Genomic DNA, 9215 nt, shown 5'->3' on the forward strand with positions numbered 1-9215 from the left:
AAAAAAAAGCAAAAAAATTAAAAAAAAAAAAAAAAAAGAAAAAGAAAAGGAAAGAAAGAGAAAAAAAAAAGACCTCATCACAATTAAAAACTTTTGTGCATCAAAGGACCTTATGAAGGGCACCTGGGTGGCTCAGTCGGTTGAGTGTCCAACTTTGGCTCAGGTCTTGATCTTGCGGTTCATGGGTTTGAGCCCCACGTCGGGCTCTGTGCTGACAGCTAGCTCACAGCCTGGAGCCTGTTTCAGATTCTGTGTCTCTCTCTCTCTGACCCTCCCTTGCTCACACTGTCTCTCTCCCTCTCTCTCTCTCTCAGAAATAAATAAAACGTTAAAAAAATTTTTTAATTAAAAAAAATCAAAGGACATTATGAAGATAGTGAAAAGACAACCTACAGAATGGGAAAAAGTATTTGCAAATTGTACATTTGATAAGCGTTTGGAATCCAGAATATATGAATAGCTCATATAACCCACATAACCATGTTTGTCCAGTCAAGACACGGGCGAAGGACTTCAACAGACATTTCTCCAAAGGTGTACAAATGGTCAACAAGTACATGAAAAGATGCTCAACCTTTTGAGTCATGAGGGAAATGCACATCAAAACTGCAATGAGGTATCATTTCACACCCACTAGGATGGCTATAATTTAAAAAACCAAACAAACAGAAAATAACAAGTGTTGGTGAGGATGTAAAGAAATTTGGACCTTCATACATTGCTGACAGGAATGTAAAATGGTTCAGCCACTGTGGAAAATAGTTTGATGGTTCCTCAAAAAGTTTAACATAGAAATACCATATGACCCAGCAATTCCACTCCTAAGTAAATATCCAAAAGAACATTACTGTGGAAACAGTCCAAATATTCACCAGTGGATGAATGAACTAACTGCACACACGCACGCACACACACAGACACACACGCTGGAATACTATTCAGCCTTAAAAAGGAATGAAGTACAGTTACATGCTACAACCTGGATGAACCTGAAGACACTAAAGGTTACATATTTTAGGATTCCACTTATATCTTTTTTTTAAATGTTTATTTTTGAGAGAGAGACCAGCCACGAGTGGGGGAGGGGAAGGGGGAGAGAAGATCTGAGGTGGGCTCTGTGCTGACAGCAGCTAGTCCAATGCTAGACTCAAACTCATGAACCATGAGATCATAACCTGAGCCGAAGTCGGACACTCAACTGACTGAGCCACCCAGGTGCACCATACGATCTATTCTTTTTTATTTTTTTTTTAACATTTATTCATTTTTGAGAGACAGAGAGACAGAGTGTGAGTGGGGGATGGGCAGAGAGAGAGGGAGACACAGAATCGGAAGCAGGCTCCAGGCTCTGAGCTGTCAGCCAGAGCCTGATGTGGGACTTGAACTCAGGGATCACAAGATCATGACCTGAGCTGAAGTTGGACACTTAAACAACTGAGCCACCCAGGTGCGCCCTGTATGATATATTCTTAATAGGTAAATCCATAGAGACAGAAAGCAGATTGGTGGTACTAATGGGGATTATCTGCTTAATAACTACAAGTTTTCTTTTAGGCTAATGAAAAAATTTTGGAATTAGATAAAAATGATGGTTCCACAACATTGTGAATGTACTAAATGCCACTGAATTACTCACTTTTACGTGGTTAATTTTATGTTACATGAATTTTACTGCAATAAAAAATTTTACTTTAATTAAAATTAAAGATTGTGTGCCTGAGTACAAAGCTTGAGTTTCCTTCACTGCACTTTGGGGCTTTCATTGAGGACAGTCCGTAAAATGACTTCTTTAGTGGTTATAGCTCTGGTGCTATTAAGCTGAGGGACCTGACCAAGTCACCATCCATGTTTCCTTGACACTGCATCTGCCAAATAAAGATGACAGTACCTGACCCACCAGGGCTTCTGTGGAGACTCAATGAGAAGGTGGAAAAAGATCAAATCACCAGAAAATGAGGTCATGGTGATGATAAATGAAATACCCAACATACTTCTCTCACAACTTCTAGACTTCATTTATTAACTTGAAGATGCATTATTATTATTATTATTATTATATATAAAGAGGGAGAGCACGCACACATGAATGGGGGAAAGAGGCAGAGGGAAAGAGAGAAAGAATCCCAAGTAAGCTCCATGCTTGTGCAGAGCCTGATGCAGCGCTCAATCTCATAACCTTGGGATCATGACCTGAGCTGAAATCTAGAGTTGGACGCTCAACGGACTGAGCCACCCAGCCGTCCCAAAGATGCTCTTTTTTAGAACAAAGAAAAACCCCTGAAGAATCCCAACACAGAACACAGTCATAAAGGACCAATAAAGATGTTCTAGATAAAATCTCAAATATGATTAGGGAGGATAAGAACCAACTTAAACTAGGAATAGGAAGGAACTTTCTGAACTAGAAAAAGAGCATCTACAAAAACAAAACAAAACCTACAGCTAACATCATATATTTACACTATACTTAGTGGTAAAAGCTGAATGATTGCTCCCGAAGATTAAGAACAAATGAAGAAATCTACTTTCACTTTTCCTATTCAGCAATCACACTGGACATCCTAAACAAGTGCAGTAAGGCAAGGGGAAAAAAATTCACACATACAAGGTGGAAAGTAAGAACTAATAATCTCTATTGACAGGCAACATAATTATTGCTGTATAAAATCCCATGGAAACTACCCCAAGAAACCCCTCCTAGAACTAATAAATGATACTTTTATCAAGGTTGCAGGATACAAAGCTAATATAAAAAAATCTATCATATTTATATATACTAGCAATAAACCATTAGAAATTTTAAAAATTTGCTCATTCTCGGGGCGTCTGGCTGGCTTAGTTGGTTAAGCGTCTGACTTTCACTTAGGTCATGATCTCGCGGTTCGTGGGTTCGAGCCCCGCGTCGGGCTCTGTGCTGACTGTCAGCTCAGAGCCTGGAGCCTGTTTCAGAGTCTGTGACTCCCTCTCTCTCTGACCCTCCCCTGCTCACGCTGTCTCTCTCTCTCTCTCTTAGAAAGAAATAAAACATTAAAAAAAAATTTTTTTTTTTAAATTTGCTCATTTTCTTTTCCCCATCTTCCAATGCCATCGTAATGGTCACGTGAATATCCTGGCAGATGCTCTCAAGAGCATTAACAATGCTGACAGGAGAGGCAAACACCAGGTCCTTATTAAGTCATGTTCCGAAGTCATAGTCCAGTTTCTAACGGTGATGATGGAGCATGGTTACATTGGCGAATTTGAAATCACTGATGATCACAGAGGTGAGAAAATTGTTGTGAACCTCATAGGCAGGTTAAACAAGTGTGGAGTGATCAGCCCAAGATGTGACATACAACTTAAAGAAGACAAATGGCAGAATAATCTGCTCCTGGGTCACCCATCTGGTTTCATCATACTGACAACCTCAGCTGGCAGCACAGACCATGAAGAAGCAAGATGAAAACACACTGGAGGGAAAAAAAAAATCCTGGGATTTTTTTCCTAGGGATGGAATACATACATGCAAATAAAATGCCTCAATGGAGAAAGAAAGAAAAAAGGAAAGAAGGAAGGAAGGAAGGAAGAAAAGGAGGGGAGGGGAGGGGTGGGGAGGGGCTGGGGAGAGGAGAAAAGCGGAGAGGAGAAGAGAGGAGAAAAATTTAAGGTATCATTTATAATAGCACTTAAAAAGATATAGTTAGGGGGCGCCTGGGTAGCTCAGTTGGTTGAGCATCTGGCCTCAGCTCAGGTCATGATCTCAGTTGGTGAGTTCAAGTCCCGCGTCGGGCTCTGTGAAGACAGCTCAGAGCCTGGATCCTGCTTTGGATTCTGTGGTGTGTGTGTGTCTCTCTCTGCCCCTTACAGGCTCATGCTCTGTCTCTCTCTCTCTCTCCTTCAAAAAAACACTAAGAAACATTTTTTAAAGATATAGTTAGATATAAATCTAACAAGTGCAGAATATATATGCTGAAAACTACAAAACTCTGGTTAAATCAAAGTAGACTGAAATAAACAAAGAGGCATATTATATTCGTCATTTGGAAGACTAATTATTAAGATGTCATTTCTCCCCAAATTAACCTATAAATTTAACACAACTTCAATCAAAATCCCAGTAGGGGGGGTTTTGTTTTTGTTTTTAAATTTTTTTTAATGTTATTTATTTATTTCTAGGAGAGAGCGAGAGAGAGACAGCATGAGCAGGGGAGGGTCAGAGAGAGAGAGAGTCACAGACTGAAACAGGCTCCAGGCTCTGAGCTGGCAGTCAGCACAGAGCCCAATGCGGGTCCCGAACCCACAAACCGCAAGATCATGACCTAAGCGAAAGTCAGATGCTTAACCGACTAAGCCACCCAGGCGCCCCTGTTTTTGTTTTTAAACAGAAAGCAACAAGCTGGTTTGAAAACTTATTTGGAAAGCCAAAGGAATTAGAATGGCCAAAACAACTGTGAAAAAGAAAAAGATGGAGGACTCACTACCTGATTTTAAAACTCACTATAAAGCTACAATAATCAAGACAGTGTGATATTGGCAAAAGGATATTCACATAGATTAATGGAACAGAATATTCCATATTCTATGGAACCCACATATGGTGAAGAGATTTTGTTAAAAGTGCGTAACAATTCAGTGGAGAAAGGATACCCTTTCAACAAACAGGGCTGGAGCAGCTGCACATACAGATACAAAAATGAACCTCAGCCTATACTTCACGCACAGTGCAAAAATTAACTCAAAATGGATCAAAATGCAAAGCTGCAACTTCTAGAATAAAATAGAGAAGAAAATCTTTGGAACTTCAGATTAGATAAATTAGATAGGATGCCAAAAGCACAATCCATAAAGGAAAAAAAATGTTAAATTGGACTTTGATAAAAAATTAAAGTTTTTGCCCTGCAAAAGCCACTATTATGAGAATGAAAGGACAAGCCACAAATAGGGAAAAAATATTTGCAAATCATATATCCAACTGATGACTTGTATTCAGAATATCTGAAGAACTCTTACAACTTTAAAGAAAACCACCATAGTTTTTAAATGGGCAAAAGATCTCAACAGATTGTTCACCAAAGAAGATTTGCAAAATAAGTACCTAAAAAGATGTTCATTATCATCATTTGTCACCAGGGAATGCAAATTATAAACACACTGCAATACCATTACGCATCATTAGGATGGTTAGAATTTTAAATTTAAAAATAAAATTAAAAAATGTCAACCACTGGCAAGGATGTGAAACAAGTGGAACTCGCATAAATTGCTGGTAGAAATGCAAAAAGGCACAGCCACTTTGGAAAACAGTTTGATATTTTCCTACAAAGTTAATCATAATGCTTACCATACGACCCATACAAGCCAGCAACCTCCTTCCCAGTATGAAATGAAAATCTAGGTTTACACAAAAACCTGTACACGAAGACTTTTTTAGGAACATTATTTGTAATCCTCAAAGATAGAAAACCAAATGTTTCTCAACTGCAGAACGGATAAACTGGGGTAAATGCACAGAATGAAACACTATTCGGCAATAACATAAAGTTATTAGTGACATACATAACAACATGGATGAATCAGATGCATCATGCTGAGTAAAAGAAGCCAGACTCAGGGCGCCTGGGATGGCTCAGTAGGTTGAATCTGACCCTTGACTTCAGGTCATGATCTGTACTCACAGTTCATGAGTTCGAGCCCCAAGTCAGGCTCTGCACTGACAGAAGCCTTGCTTGGGATTCTCTCTCTCTCCCTCTCTCTGCCCTTCCCTCACTCATGTTCTTTCTCTCTTTCTGTCTCAAAATGAATAAATAAACCTTAAAAAATAAAGTCAGGCTCATAAAACTACATACCATATGATTCCATTGATATAACATTCTGGAAAAGGTTAAATTATAGAGAACAGATCAACAATTGCCAGGAATTAAGGATTAGAAAAGATCTGACTACAAGAAATGAGACACTTTCGGGGAGGAAGGGCCATGATAGAACTGTTCTGTCTCTTGATTGTGGCAGTGTTTACACAACTCAATGCATTTATCAAAACCCATAGATCTGTACACTGTGAATTTTACTGTATGTAAATTAAAAACAAAGGGTCAAGTTGGTTATTCCTAAAAATATGCTCTCTTTTTTTTTTTTTTAATTTTTAAAAAAAAATTTTTTTTTTTAATGTTTTATTTATTTCTAGGAGAGAGAGAGACAGTGTGAGCAGGGGAGGGTCATAGAGAGAGGGAGTGACAGACTCTGAAACAGGCTCCAGGCTCTGAGCTGGCAGTCAGCACAGAGCCCGACGCGGGGCCCAAACCCACGAACCGCGAGATCATGACCTAAGCGAAAGTCGGACGCTTAACCGACTAAGCCACCCAGGCACCCCAAGTAGACTCTCTTCTAAATGATGCCACAGGTTAATCAGACTGTCTCTAGAAATAGAAACTGATAAACAGCTTGAGAAGTCAAGTTTCTCCCCTCTCCTCTCCTCCTGTGTTTTCTCTTACATGAATCATGACACGACCAAGCTGGGATCCTAGGGGTTATCCGAGGCTCCTTCTCTCCCTCCACCCACATCTAGACTCCAAGGCCTATGATTCCTACCTCCCATGTACTTTCTGTAAGTGCTCCTTCTCTCCATCTCCACACTGTGGCCCTCAGCAGCCCTCATCATCTCTAGTCTGAATCACTGGACCAGCTTCCCATCTGGGCCTCCTGCCCGGCCTCTACAATCCATCCTCCTCCCTGCAGTGGTCTTTCTAAATTACTGATCCCACCATGTTGCTCTCCTAGCTGAAAGCCTTCTGAGTGCCCCTAGCTCTTTGGGGGCAGGAATTTTTTTATGTGCTGGTGTCCTGGTGTCCATGCACACTCAGTGAATTATGGTTGATAGATGCATAAGTTAATAGAGTGAACTAAGGAGTTACTAAAGGATGTGAAGACTCTCCAGAAACTCATTCAGAGAGATCAGAGGTGGTATATGCAGAGTACCCTCCATCGTGATCCAACAATATTGACTGAGCACCTACCATGCCAGGAGCTGTTCTAAAGAGCCAGAGATTCATGGAGTTTCCAACTGGTAGTGGACACAAAGTATGCAACTAATCATACAAATCCATGCACATACATGAATCCTACCAACGAACAAACATCTGAAGGTCCTGAAGGAGAACTGCCCCATGTGATGAGAGGCCGTGAAGTATGCGGAAGGGTCAGGGGCCTGATGAAGTCGAAAGGGTCACAAAGGGCTTCTCTGAGGAGGCGATGATTCAAATGGAATCTTGGAGGACACACAAAGTCGCTAGTCTCAGAGCTGAGGAAGGGCTTTCTAGCAGATGATGGAGCATGTGCAAAAAGCCCTGAGATGAGAGGAACGAAGATCCCTTCCAGGCAGCAAAAGAAGGGCAGTGTGAATGGAAGCCAGTGAGTGAGCGGAGGGAAGGCCCCAGATGAGGCTGAGGAAGGGAAAGGGCTGGATCCAAAGTTAATGAAGAATTTTAGGCTGGAGCCTGACATGATCAGATCTGTTCTGAAAATACCATTTTACCTGTTGTGTGGAAAGTGGATTGAGAAAGAGGCAAGTGCAGATGCTGTCAGAATTATCAGGCCAAGTCCCAAAGAGCAGTGCTGGGGAGCCTGGACTCAGGTGGCCAGGGTCGGTAGGGATGGACCCAAGTGGCTAAATGCAGCTTTATTGAGGAAGTAAACTGGACAGGCCTGGGTGATGGAAGGGAAGGGAGAGGCCGAGCATCGGGAAGTTGCAGTTTTCAACTTTGGAACTTCCCCCAGGTGGCCCAAGGCATCCCTCATCCTTAATGGTGGTTTCTGGAAGCAAAGTTGCGGCAATTACCAGGCCACTAAGTTACGCCCCTTCCTCACTCTCATTACTAGGCAACTGCTCTCCCATAAAAACTTTAGTTGGCTTTCAGCACATCACTGTATTTGTCAGGAAACAGAACCAGACAACATACTAGCCTCTTAAGTAGTCTCCCTGCTTTCATTCTTACTGGCCACCCCCTCTCTGCAGTCTACTTTCCACAGGACAGATTGAATTTTGAAAAAACATAAGTGGGCCCAAGTTACTCCTTTGCTCAGAACTTTCCAATGGTTGCCTCTGACTCAGAGTAGAAGCGAAGTCCTTTTTGTAGCCTACCAGGCCTGACACGGATTGGTCCCCTCCTACGTCTCTGACCTCACCTCCCCCCTCCCTCCACCCACTGTACCCAGCCACTCTGCCCTCTTTGCTATCCCTTGAACTTATCAAGCATTTTCTGGTACTGGGGTCCTGCTTTCTGGGACTTTCTCCCCATATTCTGTCTCTTACACCATTCAGGCTTCCAGCCAAACATCACTTTACCAGGAAGGCCTTCCCTGAGCACCCCACCTAAAATGGCCCCCCACCCTGCTATTTACTATCTACCTGCTTTATCTACTTGCTTTTCAGAATATTCACCACCACATGACGTTGGTTTATAGTCACTGCCTATCTCCCCCAACTACAGCCTTAGTTTGCCTACTCTGAGCTACTTGCTACCTGTGAAAACGTGTTAAGTATTTGCTGACAAAGAACATAAGCCAGCTCCATCTAATTATTTAATTAAGAAGATCTAAAAGAGTAATATGGTATTCTGCTCTAAAAATAACAATAATTATTATTATTATCATAGTTAATAGCAACCTCAAAAACATTAAAAATTTTGAAATAAGAATGATGGACTTCAGTATTTCAGGCCAATTTGTAAGGCTGACTCCAGATCCCAGTATCCTTTTATAGCAGCCCAGAAGATACAAAGACTTTTCTTAATGTTCTCATATGACCTCTTCAGTGAGAATGAGGTGGGGCAAACTGACCACTCATTATCTGGTGATGGACACAGCTGTCCTCTTATAACTGTCTAGCTTTGTGGAAAATCCTGGTGACTTATTCATGTTTTAAAACACGAATAAATAAAAGTCCATTAAAACAGATTTATCTTTTCATTCACAAACAGCACTTCTTTCCAAAGTTAGGAAGTTTTCCATTGGACTTGCACATTGAAATAAGCAATCTTTTTAGCAAATTTGATTCAACTAAGTAAGTCTTAAGTTTGAGACCTATTTGGAGACAATGTATTCTAATGTTCTGTTTTCAGGAGGAGAAGGAGCAAAGCCTGGCAGAGCATCACGGTTCCGCTTCAAAGAAGACAAGGAGTAAAGTCTAGCTTCAAGAAAATCACAGGCTGAAATTTGCAAAGAAAAAATAGCATGCTATT

General features: G+C 41.1%; 1 pseudogene; it reads left to right on the forward strand.

Moving 5' to 3' along the window:
- The first annotated feature begins 3091 nt into the window (after positions 1 to 3091).
- Positions 3092 to 3487, forward strand: LOC144244462 (small ribosomal subunit protein uS8 pseudogene; annotated as a pseudogene).
- Positions 3488 to 9215: the final 5728 nt, after the last annotated feature.

This window comes from Crocuta crocuta, unplaced genomic scaffold, assembly GCF_008692635.1.
Source record: "Crocuta crocuta isolate KB4526 unplaced genomic scaffold, BGI_CrCroc_1.0 scaffold168, whole genome shotgun sequence".
Lineage (NCBI taxonomy): Eukaryota > Metazoa > Chordata > Mammalia > Carnivora > Hyaenidae > Crocuta > Crocuta crocuta.